The following is an 18,394-nucleotide window of genomic DNA, read 5'->3' as shown; positions in this document are numbered from 1 at the left end:
GAAGTTTTTAGTCTAACTTTATACAGTGAGGTGGGAGGGAGCCTCCTTCTGGTCAACTAAATAGAAGAGAACTTTGTTTTGCTCAGAAAGTTCTTCTTTTCCTATTTTACAGCTGAAATTGCAACCAGCTTCTCTTATTGAAAAAGTTTCTGCAGTATTAATACAAGAAAAGCAAAGAAAATGATCACTCTGCACTACCTCAGCAGAAATGTGCCCAAACATACATGCACTTCAAAGTAAAGGAAGTTCTGCACTATTTCAATTACTAGGTAATCATTTTACACAACAGTCAAATTCCAAAGAAAACACAGCCTACACATATGTTCTCAAATTATGAGTAGATCTAGGACAAATCTTATAAGCTAAATAACTTGAAAGTGAATTTTTTCCCCCACTAGCTATCCATTTTACATTTGGTAGTGTATATATGTCCATGCCACTCTCTCACTTTGTCCCAGCTTACCCTTCCCCCTCCCTATGTCCTCAAGTCCAGTCTCTACGTCTGCATCTTTATTCCTGTCCTGCCCTTAGGTTCTTCAGAACCTTTTTTTTTTTTTTGAGATTCCATATATATGTGTTAGCATATGGTATTTGTTTTTCTCTTTCTGACTTGAAAGTAAATTTTTTAAATGACCTTTTCTTTTATTAAAATATTCATTAATTTTATGTAGCCTAGATGTAGACTTCTAATACATATTTTTAAAATACGGACTGCTTCACAAATTTGCATGTCATCCTTGCACAAGGGCCATGCTAATCTCAGTGTAAAATATATTCCAATCTCAGCATATGTGCTGCCAAAGCGAGCACTAGACTTCTAATATTTATTATAATAAATGTACTATAGGAGCATAAATCCCGGTTCATATATTTTAATTTACAAATATATCAGTTTGATTGATGGAGTCATTTTTCTGTCCAATCACATTAAATTACATCCAGAGCCAAATCTCTGAAGTAAATTATGAACTCATTCAGGAAACAGCCTGCCAAGAGAGTATTTAGCACACAGTAGGCAGTCGAAAAATACTGAAAATAATAAACATACATTCTATCAAGGTGTACATAGTATAGATTTTCAACCACATGTAAACTCTCCAATTGAACTGTTAACAACAGTCATTAGTCCCTCATCCAACACACCTGAGAGTTGCTTCCCCTTCCATTAATTGAAATGTATGCTGGAGACAGACATTAACTAATAATAATCTAGCTTACTATGAAAGTAAAGCAATGCTACCACCAATGTACTCTGAGACCATATAATAATGATTTTAGAGTCACTACATTCCTTGTTCCCTCAGTTTATGCTGATATTGAATTGCCTGTCGTAATGTAGAAATAATCACTTGTCAAGAATAATCAGGGAGGGTGAGGTTCAGATGAGTCCTTTCCCATAATCTGGGAACGCTTCCTAAATTCTCATTCACGGATATTGAATGGTGGGGGGAGGGCCCCTTACTAGATACTGTGCTAGGCATTGGGTATACAGAAGTGAAGAGATGTGGTTCCTGCCCTCAAGAAGCTTACAATCTAGTAGACAGAAGTTTAAGCTCATACGTGCAACAAAGTATTACACGAAGTGCTGAGGGAGAAAGAATGAAAACACAAATGAGGAAGTTGTCGGTTCAGAGTTAGGTCTATGGGAGAAAACCTGGAAAAAGTGCTCCCATCATACCTGAGCACATTAGTTTCCTGCTATAAAAGGCATCTGAATGTCTCCACCTTCCTGTGAGAGCTGCAGGAAATGTTAAAGAAAATTAAATACAGGAAAAGAAGGCCTGAGACAACTTGAGAAGGACTCAAGATCAAAGCATGGCTTGCCACAGGACATATACAGCACAACAGGCATAAATTTTCAAAAGCCAAAAGCAAATAGAAGAATCTAAGTTCCTACAGGGTGCTGCACGTGGGCACCGCTATGCACACGTGATATCCTGCCTTATACTGTAGATATATTTTCACTTTGGTTTTCATTCACCAGCCTTGGAAATAATCAAGGGTTGGGGGGCTGACTTACCAGGGCCAAAGCACCCCCCCACAATTTTCCCCAGCCAGTATTCTAAAAAGATTTGCATGTCCTATAGAAAAAGGATTCCTGGACGTATGTTTCAAAGTCCCAAATTATCTGAGTTCAAGGGCCCAGTGAGCTCCCTGTCCCACTCCCACCTCCCAGAAGGCTACCCCCAGCCAGCTCTGACCACTAGCACGTGGACATGTCATCCCCAGCAAGTATTATGTCTCATACTTCTTGCTTGGTATCCTCCTTAGCTCCTGCCACAGTGTCCTGCAAGTAGCTCATTAGATGATTGATAATAATGATGATAACAAACACAGAAACTCTCCAAAGATGACCAGAATGGTAAAATCACAAGATTTTTCCACGTGTTAGAAGTTCTGTGAAAAGTGTGGTTGGTGGACAGGATAGCCTATTAAATACGTTCTATTTATTTTCTATTCCCATTCTCTCTTCCCGACAGTATTGCAGATGATAGCGGGTAGGCTAACATACGTGTTCTTTATTTACGCTGCCCATGAAGAAACACAGAGGCTCCTGTTGGTACCAAATAAGGCATTTTATCTGCTTAACATAAGTCACCATATGGAGCAGGTTCTACCTGAGGCCTGCCTGAGTGAAGTCCAAGTCATCGTGAGACCTTATGTCCAACTTATCTAGGGTTCTGATTTACTAAGGAATGTCTCAAGGAGCTGCCACAGATGCAAGACCTGTGTTAGTAGAACGAGACACAAGAGCCCTAAGCTGTGTCCAATAAGCAGAGGGAAGTCTTTGATCTCCCTGGGCAGCCACACTTCTGTTGCTCGCATCCCCTTCTGAACCCATGAAGCTCCTATTTGCTGCAAGAGGATTTATTTGGAAAATTGAGGGACAAAGGGCTTGTTTGCTTTAATAAAAGCTAAGAACAAACTCACTAACTGATGGGAAGTTTTATTTGACTCCTGGGTCAGTGGTTTAATTTTACATATGTTCTCATAAATGTAACCGCAGTGTTTTGTGCAAGGATCATCCTGTAAACTAAATGTGCTGGCAGAGGAAAATCCATTTGTGGCACCCAAGACATTAGGGGAATTGGCAGCCATGGAAAACACCTGAAAAGCTTTCCTCCCCAGCCTCACAGATATCCACCAGAAAAGGAATGCTCTTGCTCCAAAACTCTCCTTGCAAGTGGTGAGCTCTTCTGCCAACTGACCACCTCCTGGGTAAATTTTAATATCAGCAAGGAGAAGCTGGAAGTAACACCAGCACTTATCTCAGTGCTGTTGTTTTGAAGAAAAATATTATATGACTTAGTAATCAGTCTCTCATGTCTCTAACACATTCCTAAACAATGGCAAATGAAGGTAAAACAAATTAAATGGAGAAATTCTCGGGTGTGTGCATGTGCGTGTGTGTGCACGCACGTGAGCACATGCGTGGGTTCACATGCTTTGTTTTCAAGTAGCCAAGACTTACATATTAAAATATACTTATGGGGGACTTCCCTGGTGGCACAGTGGTTAAGAATCCGCCTGCCAATGCAGGGGACACGGGTTCGAGCCCTGGTTCGGGAAGATCCCACATGCCGCAGAGCAACTAAGCCCCTGTGCCACAACTACTGAGCCTGCGCTCTAGAGCCCGCGTGCCACAACTGCTGAGCCCACGTGCCTAGAGCCCGTGCTCCACAACAAGAGAAGCCACCGCAATGAGAAGCCCACGCACTGCAACCAAGAGTAGCCCCCACTCGCCACAACTAGAGAATGCGCAGCAATGAAGACCAACGCAGCCCAATAAATAAATAAATTAATTAATTAAAAATAATAATAAAATATACTTATGAGAACTTTAGAGCCTTGTATGTTTGCCTCAACCTTACCAGGGACAGAAAATCCAACAGTGCAGACGATCCCCATCTGAAGCTGCTGCTATTAAATGCTGGTGGTGTCATGAAATTGACTCAAGACAGTCTCTTCATTTTTTGTAAGCAATCCTGACACTGGGGTTCCCTAATGTGGTGATCAAAGGGTTACGATAAGACTCAATGGCTGAAGCTACCAATCGTGATTAGGACCTACCAGATGACACTGTAATAGGTATATTATCTTTAGCCCCTTTCCCATACTGCTGAAATCTTACAGGACATAAATTGTTATCCCTGTTTTACAGATCAGGAAATTGAACCTCAGAAAACTTAAAAAGTGGAAAAAAATGATCATGAACTTAAATTAGTCTGACTCCATGGTCAAGCTTTTCCTACATACACATAGCCACTGACTTCATATACCTCTAGGACTACAGCCAGCCACCCAACCTTATTTCCAAGAAACCTGCTTTTCCAGGTGGTTAAAACTCTTGAGAGACACGTGCTATACTTATACTTCCCAGCTAGAAGTAGACATAGTCATTTACCCAGTCTGCTGAGCTAGGACGAGAGGGCATCCCTCCTCCCACCTGAGATATCAAGGTTTACGGAACATCAGCCACTCCTACAAAAAATCTGAGGTTTATCACGTAGTCAATCATTCATTCAATAAATATTTACTGAGGGACTGCTCCATGCCAGGCACTGTATAATGTGCTGGACTTAATGAGCACAAGATAGCGCCACCCTCAATACATTCACAGTATTAGGGAGACAGACTAGCAAAAGAGCGATTGCTATGCAAAGCAATAAAAGCTACTACTGGAACAAGCACGAGATTATTGGACACAGGGCAAGGACAACCCACTTGTCATGGAGTGTTTAGAACAATTTCCAGAAGAAAAATAGCATCCAGGCAGAGTCCTAAAGAACAAATTATGGTGAGCCTGGCCTTTGAAGGGAGGTGGTTACAAGTTTTCCAGGCAGAAAGGATAGGATGTACATGGACCTAAAAGTGAGAGAGAGCCTGCATGTCCCCAGACCTGCAAGCTCTCCCATGTTACGTGAGCGGGCAAAGGGGAGAAAATAATCACACTGGACAAGTAAAAACAGGACAGATCGTGAAGGTCCTGGTGAGAAATGTTAGGACTTCATCCGGGAGGGGACAGTTTCCCTAAACAGACAGTTATAATTTAGATCCCTTAGCCATCCAAGTAGAGTTTCAGGGAGCTAAGGACATTGCTCACCTGACCCATCTTGGGAGCAAAACACTACACTCATAAGGTTTGTCCCCATGTGCTCCTCACTCAGCCCTAAAGAGTGATTGTGGTGTTTTTCCCTCATGCAGTGATGTGATTTTCTAGCAGTCTCATGAATATTCATGACAGAACTAAGGGGACCAAAGCAGGAGAAGGCTGGCTGCTGCCAAAGAGGTTGTCATTCATTCACTGGTCCATTCACTTGTTTGATCACTCATTTAATCCAGGCCATACAACAATAATGATTTAAATAAGGGGTTGGCAGTCTGCGCCTGTTAAGTCAAATGTGACCTACCACCCGTTTTTGTAAATAAAGCTTTATTGGAACATAGCTATATGTGTTCATTTATGTATTGCCTGTGACTGCTTTCATACTACAAGAGCAGAGGTGAGTTGTTGTAACAGACCAAGGGTATATACACTTGGGAGTCAATCACACATGACATCTTTAAAGCCACAGCACTAGAGGGAAAAAAGTATGTGGAAAGTAGAGAAGGGTCAGACACCAAATTCAGTTGAGGTTTGTGGGCATAAATTTAAAGTTAGACCAGTAAGCACTGTTTCATTTTTTCCAGTTATTTTCAGTTGTGCTGATGCCGGAGTGAAATAGGAAGAAAGCTGAATTTACTGAGGGTTGGAATTTTGCCAGGCAAAAACAGAAGGAGCGGGACAAGGGAGCTGAAACTATTTAACAACAGACTGAGAAATCTTAACCAGGTAAAGATGGATATTCGCCAGTGAGATGGTAGGAAGGTCAACGGACTGGGGTTCCTAATGGTGTCCAAGATTTACTGGAGCAGAATCATTCTCTACTTACTTACCCTAGAGTAAGTGAACTGGAGAAGTAAGAAGAGGTGGTCAAACAATAGACAGAAATAGTGATGTGAGAAATTTAGTAAACTAATGACTAAAATCCTTAATGCATGGGGCAAGCGATGGAGAATAAAGTAGATCACTGTAAAAAAAAAAAGGGGGGGAGGTTGGGGGGCAAAGCGATACAGCCTAATTCCATGTGCTTCAAAGGACTAGAGAGAAAGCGGAATTAAGGGTATAAAAGCAGTCTTGAGGGAAAAGGTAGGCACCTACCCTAAATAACCTCAGTCACAGATAAGCAACTAAGAGAGAAATGATTACACAGTAGAGGCTAAATGTAAATAATGTAAAGAGAGTACCTTATTAGGATAATACTAGCTGCTGTAAGAAACAGATAAAACCCCAAAGCCCAGTGGCTTAATAGAAGTTTATTTCTTACTCAATAAATTCAATAGAAGTTTATCTCTTAGAACAGGAAGGGCTCTTTTCCATGTAAGTATGCAAAGACTCAAGTTGAGGGAGGCTTTCCCATCTGCAATACGTGGTTTCTAAAGCTGCCAGGGGTGTTGACATGAAGAGGGTAAGAGAGGAGGAGAAAAGCACTGCATTGTGGGCCAGGCCTGGAAGTGGCCAATATCAGTTTCTCCCATTTAGTAATTTGGCTGGGAATGGGGTCTGTATTTTGTGCCCAGAAATAAAGGGAAATAAATTTGATTCCTCGCAGTGGAAGTCTACGGAACAGTGTAACCAACATGCTTTGGTGGAACTTTATCAGAAAAAAGAAATCACAGTATAATAAAAAATATCATGGACTCAGAAGAATTTGATTTAAAAACCTATCTTTGTCAAACATATGACCTTAAACTGGTCATGTAAACTTACTAATCCTTATTTATAAAATTGGGATAAATAACAGTTCCCCTGCCTTAAAAGGTACATGAAAATATCAAAATGAGTTGTGCATTAAAAACATTAAAAAGTCTTATAAACTCTGAAGCACTGCACAAATGTCAGCTAATATTATTATTATTACTACTGAGGACATGACTGATATCTGCCCTATTCTTGTTACTTTAAATTAACTATACACTGCTATGCAAACTGGCATTATGATTCTGTAAAAAGCTGCTTCAAATACCTACATTCCCTGTCCGAAGTTTCTGCATACATGCATATTTCAATACCACCTAAGTCCCAGCTCTTGGCAACCCCAACTTCCCAGGTCCCCATATTGGTGCCACACGTAGCTCTCATTTTCTGCCTATCTCATAATATTGAGACCCAGCTTCCGGGTTTCCATCTTGTTTCTGCCCTCTGACACATCTACAGGACACAGATTTGTGTGTGTCAATGCCTGTGTCTTTACAGAGAGTGACCCTTACATTTCTGTTCCCTGCCTTTGTGCTTTTGAAGGACCTTTGCATGTAGTTGTGCAAGCTGTATACTGCACAACCCTAGAGGCCATCTTTCATATAATTGACTGAGTTATTATTACAATGTTCTAGCAGGTGGCAGAAAAGCATTTTGCTCTATCAAGACAATATTCTGTCAGAGAGAAAGTATGTGTCTTGAGGAAGAAGCTACTTTTCCTAATCCACACTAAGGTGGCACATGGACTTGCGGTGGTGCCTCATAAGAGGTCTGTTCCTGCCCAAATGTGAAGGAGAGTCACGTGTCCTGTCCAGAAAGATTAAGCACAAAACTCAAGAAGAGACTGTAGCTTAAAAGAACCAGAACTATGTCAGAGCCTTGTCTCTTGCAAACCATAGATTAAAAATATTTACCATTTCCCAATGACATGGAATTGTTGATTAAAAGAATAGTACAACAGTAAAACACATGTTGAAATTTGTTATACATGTGCCTGTGCTCATTATCGTATAAACCCATGCATAAATTTCCCATTGTAATGCTCTGGTTCTTCAAAGAAAAAAACAACCTTTCTTTCAATGCCAAATCAAAATACTCCATTCCATCACAGTTCAAGTGAAAACAAACGAACCCAGTGTCCAGGCTTTTAGGCCCTAGGCAGGTACTTCTTTGTCTTCTGGACCACAATATACACTGAAAGTCATATAACTGATGCCCAAAGATCCCTCCTGAGTTGGGAACTGCAGCTAAAGTCACATATAGACAATCACAGTAAACAGCAATCAAAATATCCATAACCTAAGAGGAAATTGCCCCAAGGAAAACAAATAAGAAAGATGATGACTTGGCTTCTATCTCAGTACATGTTACAAAACACATGCTTTGGAGGAGCTTCAAGATGGCGGAAGAGTAAGACGTGGAGATCACCTACCTCCCCACAAATACATCAGAAATACATCTACATGTGGAACAATTCCTACAGAACACCTACTGAACGCTGGCAGAAGACCTCAGACCTTCCAAAAGGCAAGAAACTCCCCACGTACCTGCGTAGGGCAAAAGAAAAAGAAAAACCAGACAAAAGAATAGGGATGAGACCTGCACCAGTGGGAGAGAGATGTGAAGGAGGAAAGGTTTCCACACACTAGGAAGCCCCTTCACAGGCGGACACAGTGCGTGGCAGAGGTGGGGAACTTCAGAGCCACGGAGGAGAGCGCAGCAACAGGGGTGCGGAGGGCAAAGCGGAGAGATTCCTGCGCAGAGCATCAGTGCCGACCAGCACTCACCAGCCCAAGAGGCTTGTCTGCTCACCCGCTGGGACAGGTGGGGGCTGGGAGCTGAGGCTCCGGCTTTGGAGTTCGGATCCCAGGGAGAGGACTGGGGTTGGCTATGTGAACACAGCCTGAAGTGGGCTAGTGCGCCACAGCTAGACGGGAGGGAGTCCGGGAAAAAGTCTGGAACTGCCTAAGAGTCAAGAGACCATTGTTTCGGGGTGCGCTAGGAGGGGGGATTAAGAGCACCACCTAAACGAGCTTCAGAGACGGGTGCGAGCCGCGGTTATCAGCGCGGACCCCACAGACGGGCATGAGATGCTAAGGCTGCTGCTGCAGCCACCAAGAAGCCTGTGCGCGAGCACATGTCACTCTCCATAACTCCCCGCCCGGAAGCCTATGCAGCCCGCCACTGCTGGGGTCCCGGGATCCAGGGACAACTTCCCCGGGAGAACGCACGGCGCGCCTCAGGCTGCTGCAACGTCACGCTGGCCTTTGCCGCCGCAGGCCCGCCCCGCACTCCGTGCCCCTCCCTCCCCCGGGGCCTGAGTGAGCCAGAGCCCCCGAATCAGCTACCGCTTTAACTCCGTCCTGTCCGGGGAGCAGGGGCGGGGGGGGGGGTGGGGAACAGACGCCCTCAGGCGACCTACATGCAGAGGCAGGTCCAAATCCAAAAGCTAAACCGCAGCAGCTATGCAAACAAAGAAGAGAAAGGGAAATCTCTCCCAGCAGCCTCAGGAGCAGCAGATTAAATCTCCACAATCAACTTGATGTACCCTGCATCTGTGGAATACCTGAATAGACAACGAATCATCCCAAATTGAGGAGGTGGACTTTGAGATGAAGATTTATTATTTTTTCCCCTTTTCCTCTTTTTGTGAGTGTGTATGTGTATGCTTCTGTCTGTGATTTTGTCTGTATAGCTTTCCTTCTACCATTTGTCCTAGGGTTCTGTCTGTCCGCTTTTTTTGTTTGTGTTTTTGCAGTTTTTTTAGTATAGTTTTTAGCACTTGTTATTGGTGGATTTGTTTTTTGGTTTGGTTGCTCTCTTCTTTCTTTCTTTCTTTTTTTTTTATTACTTAAATTTTTTTAAAATAACTATTTTTTGTGTTAATAATTTTATTTTATTTTATATTCTTTTCTTCCTTTCTCTCTCTCTATCTCTCCCTCCCTCCCTCCCTCCCTCCCTCTCTCTCTCTCTCTCTCTCTCTCTCTCTCTCTCTCTCTCTCTCTCTCTTTCTTTCTTTTCTCCCTTTTATTCTGAGCCGTGTGGATGACAGGCTTTTGGTGCTGCAGTCAGGCGTCAGGCCTGTGCCTCTGCGGTGGGAGAGGCAAGTTCAGGACACTGCTCCACAAGAGACCTCCCAGTTCCACGTAATATCAAACAGCAAAAATCTCCCAGAGGTCTCCATCTCAACGTCTCCAAACCAAGCTCCACTCAACAACGAGCAAGCTACAGTGTTAGACACCCTATGCCAAACAACTAGCAAGACAGGAACACACCCCAATCCATTAGCAGAGAGGCTGCCTAAAATCATAAGGCCACAAACACCCCAAAACACCAGATGTGGACCTGCCCACCAGAAAGACAAGATCCAGCTACATCCACCAGAACTCAGTCACTAGTCCTCTCCACCAGGAAGCCTACACAACCCACTGAACCAACCTTAGCCACTCGGGAAAGACACCGAAAACAACGGGAACTACGAACCTACAGCCTTCAAAAAGGAGACCCCAAACACAGTAAGTTAAGGAAAAAGGGAAGGCAGAGAAACTCAAAGCAGATGAAGAAGCAAGTCAAAAACCCACCAAACCTAATAAATGAAGAGGAAATAGGGAGTCTACCTGAAAATGAAATCAGAATAATGATAGTAAAGATGATCCAAAATCTTGGAAATACAATGGAGAAAATACAAAAAACGTTTAACAAGGACCTAGAAGAATTAAAGAGCAAACAAACAGTGATGAACAACACAATAAATGAAATTAAAAATTCTCTAGAAGGAATCAGTAGCAGAATAACTGAGGCAGAGGAATGGATAAGTGACCTGGAAGATAAAATAGTGGAAATAACTACTGCAGAGCAGAATAAAGAAAAAAGAATGAAAAGAACAGAGGACAGTCTCAGAGACCTCTGGGACAACATTAAACGCACCAACATTCGAATTATAGGGGTCCCAGAAGAAGAAGAGAAAAAGAAAGGGACTGGGAAAATATTTGAAGAGATTATAGTTGAAAACTTCCCTAATATGGGAAAGGAAATAGTTAATAAAGTCCAGGAAACACAAGAGTCCCATACAGGATAAATCCAAGGAGAAACACGCCAAGACACAGATTAATCAAACTATCAAAAATTAAATACAAAGAAAAAATATTAAAAGCAGCAAGGGAAAAACAACAAATAACACACAAGGGAATCCCCATAAGGTTAACAGCTGATCTTTCAGCAGAAACTCTGCAAGCCAGAAGGGAGTGGCAGGACATATTTAAAGTGATGAAGGAGAAAAACCTACAACCAAGATTACTCTACCCAGCAAGGATCTCATTCAGATTTGACGGAGAAATTAAAACCTTTACAGACAAACAAAAGCTAAGAGAATTCAGCACCACCAAACCAGCTTTACAGCAAATGCTAAAGGAACTCCTCTAGGAAGGAAACACAAGATAAGGATAAGATCTACAATAACAAACCCAAAACAATTAAGAAAATGGTAATAGGAACACACATATCAATAACTACCTTAAATGTAAATGGATTAAATGCTCCAACCAAAAGACATAGACTGGCTGAATGGATACAAAAACAAGACCCATATATATGCTGTCTACAAGAGACCCACTTCAGAAATAGGGACACATACAGAGTGAAAGTGAGGGGATGGAAAAGGATATTCCATGCAAATGGAAATCTAAAGAATGCTGGAGAAGCAATTCTCATATCGGACAAAATGGACTTTAAAACAAAGACTACTAAAAGAGACACAGAAGGACACTATATAATGATCAAGGGATCCATCCAAGATGAAGATATAACAATTGTAAATATTTACGCACCCAACATAGGAGGACATCAATACATAAGGCAAATACTAACAGCCATAAAAGGGGAAATCGACAGTAACACATTCATAGTAGGGGACTTTAACACGCTGATTTCACCAATGGACAGATCATCCAAAATGAAATTACATAAGGAAACACAAGCTTTAAATGATACATTAAACAAGATGGACTTAATTGATATTTATAGGACATTCCATCCAAAAACAACAGACTACACATTCTTCTCAAGTTCTCATGGAACATTCTCCAGGATAGATCATATCTTTGGTCACAGATCAAGTTTTGGTAAATTTAAGAAAATTGAAATCGTATCAAGTATCTTTTCTGATCACAACACTATGAGACTAGATACCAATTACAGGAAAAAATCTGTAAAAAATACAAACACATGGAGGCTAAACAATACACTACTTAATAACCAACAGATCACTGAAGAAATCAAACAGGAAATCAAAAAATACCTAGAAAAAAATGATAATGAAAACACGACGACCCAAAACGTATGGAATGCAGCAAAAGCAGTTCTAAGAGGGAAGTTTATAGCAATGCAATCCTACCTTAAGAAAACAGAAACATCTCAAAAAAACAACCTCACCTTACACCTAAAGCAATTAGAGAAAGAAGAACCAAAAAACTCCAAAGTTAGCAGAAGGAAAGAAATCATATTTCTTGAGAAATATCAGATCAGAAATAAATGAAAAAGAAATGAAGGAAACGATTCCAAAAATCAATAAAACTAAAAGCTGGTTCTTTGAGAAGATAAAACTGATAAACCGCTAGCCAGACTCATCAAGAAAAAAAAGGGAGAAGACTCAAATCAATAGAATTAGGAATGCAAAAGGAGAAGTAACAAGTGACACTGCAGAAATACAAAGGGTCATGAGAGATTACTACAAGCAACTCTATGCCAATAAAATGGACAACCTGGAAGAAATGGACAAGTTCTTAGAAATGCACAGCCTTCCGAGACTGAACATGGAAGAAATAGAAAATATGAACAGACCAATCACAAGCACTGAAATTGAAACTGTGATTTAAGATCTTCCAACAAACAAAAGACTGGGACCAGATGGCTTCACAGGCGAATTCTATCAAACATTTAGAGAAGAGCTAACATCTATCCTTCTCAAACTCTTCCAAAATATAGCAGAGAGAGGAACACTCCCAAGTCATTCTAGAAGGCCACCATCACCCTGATACCAAAACGAGACAAATATGTCACAAAGAAAGAAAATTACAGGCCAATATCACTGATGAACATAGATGCAAAAATCCTCAACAAAATACTAGCAAACAGCATCGAGCAGCACATTAAAAGAATCATACACCATGATCAAGTGGGGTTTATTCCAGGAATGCAAGGTTTCTTCAATATATGCAAATCAATCAACGTGATACACCATATTAACAAACTGAAGGAGAAAAACCATATGATCATCTCAATAGATGCATAGAAAGCTTTCGACAAAATTCAACACCCATTTATGATAAAAACCCTCCAGAAAGTAGGCATAGAGGGAATCTTCCTCAACATAATAAAGGCCATATATGACAAACCCACAGCCAACATCACTCCCAATGGTGAAAAACTGAAATCATTTCCACTAAGATCAGGATCAACACAAGGTTACCCACTCTCACCACTATTATTCAAAATAGTTTTAGAAGGTATAGCCACAGCAATCAGAGAAGAAAGAGAAATAAAAGGAATCCAAATTTGAAAAGAGGAAGTAAAGCTGTCACTGTTTGCAGATGACATGATACTATACATAGAGAATCCTAAATATGCTACCAGAAATCTACTAGAGCTAATCAATGAATTTGGTAAAGTTGCAGGATACAAAATTAATGCACAGAAATCTCTTGCATTCCTATACACTAATGGTGAAAAATCTGTAAGTGAAATTAAGAAAACACTCCCATTAACCATTGCAACAAAAAGAAGAAAATATCTAGGAATAAACTGACCTAAGGAGACAAAAGACCTGTATGCGGAACACTATGACACTCATGAAGGAAATTAAAGATGACACAAACAGATGGAGAGATATACCATGTTCTTGGATTGGAAGAATCAACATTGTGAAAATGACTATACTACCCAAAGCAATCTACAGATTCAATGCAATCCCTATCAAACTACCAATGGCATTTTTAACAGAACTAGAACAAAAAATTTCACAATTTGTATGGAAACACAAACGACCCCGAATAGCCAAAGCAATCTTGAGAAAGAAAAACAGAGCTAGAGTAATCAGGCTCCCTGACTTCAGACTATACTACAAAACTACAGTAATCAAGACAGTATGGTACTGGCACAAAAACAGAAACATAGATCAATAGATCAGGATAGAAAGCCCAGAGATAAACCCACACATATATGGTCGCCTTATCTTTGATAAAGGAGGCAAGAATATACCGTGGAGAAAAGATAGCCTCTTCAGTAAGTGTTGCTGGGAAAACTGAACAGCTACATGTAAAAGAATGAAATAGAACACTCCCTAACACCATAAACAAAAATAAACTCAAAATGGATTAAAGACCTAAATGTAAGGCCAGACACTATAAAACTCTTAGTGGAAAACAGAGGCAGAACACTCTATGACATAAATCACAGAAAGAACTGGAAGTAAGAACAAAAATAAACAAATGGGACCTAATGAAACTTCAAAGCTTTTGCACAGCAAAGGAGACCATAAACAAGACGAAAAGACAACCCTCAGAATGGGAGAAAATATTTGCAAATGAAGCAACTGACAAAGAATTAATCTCCAAAATTTACAAGCATCTCATGCAGCTTAATAACAAAAAACCAAACAACTCAATCCAAAAATGGGCAGAAGATCTAAATAGACATTTCTCCAAAGAAGATATATAGAGTACCAACAAACACATGGAAGAATGCTCAACATCATTAATCATTAGAGAAATGCAAATCAAAACTACAATGAGATATCATCTCACACCAGTCAGAATGGCCATCATCAAAAAATCTACAAACAATAAATGCTGGAGAGGGTGTTGAGAAAAGGGAACCCTCTTGCACTGTTGGTGGGAATGTAAATTGATACAGCCACTATGGAGAACAGTATGGAGGTTCCTTAAAAAACTAAAAATAGAACTACCATACGACCCAGCAATCCCACTACTGGGCATATACCCTGAGAAAACCATAATTCAAAAAGAGTCATGTACCACAATGTTCAGTGCAGCTCTATTTACAACAGCCAGGACATGGAAGCAACCTAAGTGTCCATCAACAGATGAATGGATAAAGAAGAGGTGGCACATATATACAATGGAATATTACTCAGCCATGAAAAGGAACGAAATTGAGTTATTTGTAGTGAGGTGGATGGACCTTGAGTCTGTCACACAGAGTGAAGTAAGTCGGAAAGAGAAAAACAAATACCATATGCTAACACATAAATATGGAATTAAAAAAATAAAAATGAAAATGGTCATGAAGAACCTAGGGGCAATATGGGAATAAAGACGCAGACCTACTAGAGAATGGACTTGAGGACACGGGGTGGGGGAAAGGTAAGCTGGGACAAAGTGAAAGAGTGTCATGGACATATATACACTACCAAATGTAAATTAGATAGCTAGTGGGAAGTAGCTGTGTAGCACAGGAAGGTCAGCTTGGTGCTTTGTGACCACCTAGGGGGTGGGATAGGGAGGGTGGGAGGGAGGGGGACACACAAGGGAAGAGATATGGGGACATACGTATATGTATAACTGAATCAGTTTGTTATAAAGCAGAAACTAACACACCATTGGAAAGTAACTATAGTGCAATAAAGATGTAAGGAAAAGAAAACACATGCTTTCACATGATACTAACCCATGTACTTTATGTAGCCACTTTTATCTCTGCCTATTTAGTCCTCCCATCTTTAAATACATAGCTCAAAATCAACATTCTTCTTTAAAAGGTAAATACTGTATGACCCCACTTCTCTGAGTGATCTAAAATAGTCAGATTCACAGAAACAGAGAGTAGAATGGTGGTTACCAGAGGCCTGGAGGAGGGGAAAAGGGGGAGCTGTCCTTTAGTAGGTACAGAGTTTCTGTTTGGCAAGGCAAAACAGTCCTAGAGAGCTGTTGCACAATAATGTGAATATGCTTAATGCTACTGACTGTACACTTAAAAATAGTTAAAATGGTAAATTTTATGCTTTTTTTCCTCCACAATTAAAAAATAAATTAACACAACATTGTAAATCAACTATACTCCAATAAAATTTAAACAAATAAATAATTAAATAAAAATTGTAAAGTTCTACATTCTTCTGAAATCAGCCTTCCTTGCTTGAAGTAACCCTGCCCTCTTCCCCCAAATTACTGTCTGTTCTTTTACTTGTTGCTTAGTCATGTGCTTTCTTGGAACAACTACCTTTGTCTGAAACTTTTAACTTAGAATTCTAACATAACAACTTTTTATCTATTTGAGTTTTAATTAGACAATGATAATGAAATTATTTTAAAACCAGTAGCTGCATTTTACATCATGTTCCGTTGGTGCCCTGCCTATAATGGCATTCAATAAGCACCTGCTGTTTTAACTCAGCTGTGTCACGGCAGGAGCCACCAGATTTGGAGAGCTGAGGCTGAATCTGAATTCAGCATAAAGGCTAGTGTGAGAAATAGATTAAAAGTAAAAGTCATCAGAAAAGGCACAACGGGCAGTCAAGGAGAACTAAGCTGATGTTGGCCCCTTTCATTTGCTCGTCCTTTTATTCAGTAAAATATTATTGAGCTCCTACGTCTAAGACACCATACTTATTCTGTGGGGTACACGTCTGATGCAATATCTACCTTTAACAATTTATAATCTAGCAGTTTCTGATTCTTTCTCCCAAAAAAAGCTGGGGGAAGAGGGCCAGCCAGGTTGGCCCATGTCAGCCTAGGTTCTGAGGGCTGAACGTCAGGAACAGTAGCAACTCAAGGAGGACAGAAACATGTGCTAAAATATGTGCAAGGAAAAGAAATAAAGAAACAATAGGAGAAGTTAAATTGTCATGGGTACAAGAAGCAAGCACAAAGGCCAATATATGAAATGCAGACAGAGGTAAGGTAAATGCAGTAATGGAGCAAGAAGTAAGAACCAAGACTAGACTAGGACAAAATTTAAAAGGATGTTGGCCATTGTCAGAAACAGGATACCCTGAATTCTCCCTTAATGGGTTCATTTCCAGTTACAATAGGTAGATTCACCAGGGGTAAAAGCAGAACAGGCAAGTAGGATAAATCTACAAGCAATCAAATTAAAAGTACTAAGTCCGGAGAAGGAAACAACCTAAGTGTCCATCGTCAGATGAATGGATAAAGAACATGTGACACATATATACAATGGAATATTACTCAGCCATAATAAGAAACGAAATTGAGCTATTTGTAATGAGGTAGATAGACCTAGAGTCTGTCATACAGAGTGAAGTAATTCAGAAAGAGAAAGACAAATACTGTACGCTAACACATATATATGGAATTTAAGAAAAAAAAAAGTCATGAAGAACCTAGGGGTAAGACAGGAATAAAGACACAGACCTACTAGAGAATGGACTTGAGGATATGGGGAGGGGGAAGGGTAAGCTGTGAGAAAGCGAGAGAGAGGCATGGACATATATACACTACCAAACGTAAGGTAGATAGCTAGTGGGAAGCAGCCGCATAGCACAGGGAGATCAGCTCGGTGCTTTGTGACCGCCTGGAGGGGTGGGATAGGGAGGGTGGGAGGGAGGGAGACGCAAGAGGGAAGAGATATGGGAACATATGTATATGTATAACTGATTCACTTTGTTATAAAGCAGAAACTAACACACCATTGTAAAGCAATCATACTCTAATACAAATGTAAAAAAAAAAAGTACTAAGTCCCATTAGGAAGGAGCAAAATAATATGAAACTGCACAAGAGGCAACATAACAGAGCAGGTAACAGCACAGATACTGATGTCAGAATACCTTGGTTCAAATCACAACTATGCCAGTTATTTGCTGTGTAACCTTGGGCAAGATAAGGATATGCCTGTGTTTTCTTAACGATAAAACAGGGACAATAACTATGCCTTCCTTATAGGAGGCATAAGGGTGAAATTAGGTAGTATATGTAAAAGTTCGAGGAGAGTGCCTAACACAGAATAAGATGCGTGTCAGTGTTAGCTGTCGTGCTTTAAAAGCAGGAGGGATCACTTCTAGCTGTGAGGGGCCAGGGAGAACTTTGTACAAGAACTGACATTTGAGTTTGCTTTTGAATGACAGGGACAACTTGAATGTATGGGATAGGAGTGTGATGTCAGGTCAAAGTGACACGAACGCTCAAACTGTGTTTAGAGGCATAGATATAAATACAGGGCATATGCCAGAGAATAACAGGAGACAGGGCTGGAAAGGTGATTTGCAGCCAGCTAAGCTGAATGCCAGGCTAAGGGGTCCGCCTCAGAAAGCAATGGAGAATCATCACGGGCTTCTGAACAGGGGGGTGGTCTGGTCAGAGCAGGAAGATGAATCTGGCAGCCCTTTACTGCATGGACTGTGGAGTGAAGAGATTGGAAGCAACATGCCTGGGTAAGTAGTAAAACTGTCCAGGTAAGGTATTAAGAATCAGGGAAAAAGAGTTAGGCACAAAAGGCATCACTAAAGCCTTGCAGAGCCCTGAGTTGTAAGAAAGTGCCCTTGAAAAGAGCGTAACATACAAAATACATAATGCCTGTTCTACTGTGACAAGAGAGAATTGGAATCCCTATTCACTACAT

At 40.6% G+C, this 18,394-nt stretch overlaps 1 long non-coding RNA gene and 1 other non-coding gene across 2 annotated transcripts in view; both read right to left on the bottom strand.

Annotated features, from left to right (window-relative positions):
• LOC132433252 (uncharacterized) overlaps nucleotides 1–18,394 on the bottom strand; it is a 92,787-nt gene that overhangs the window by 93 nt on the left and 74,300 nt on the right. The gene's annotated exons all lie outside the window — the stretch shown is intronic.
• On the bottom strand, nucleotides 701–810 carry LOC132434612 (U6 spliceosomal RNA). The gene has a single exon (XR_009521336.1). It is a non-coding gene; the product is annotated as a U6 spliceosomal RNA (small nuclear RNA).

Source organism: Delphinus delphis, chromosome 11 (genome assembly GCF_949987515.2).
Source record: "Delphinus delphis chromosome 11, mDelDel1.2, whole genome shotgun sequence".
Classification (NCBI taxonomy): Eukaryota; Metazoa; Chordata; class Mammalia; order Artiodactyla; family Delphinidae; genus Delphinus; species Delphinus delphis.
Note: the sequence above shows the minus strand (reverse complement) of the source record. Positions and strands in the feature narration are given on the sequence as shown.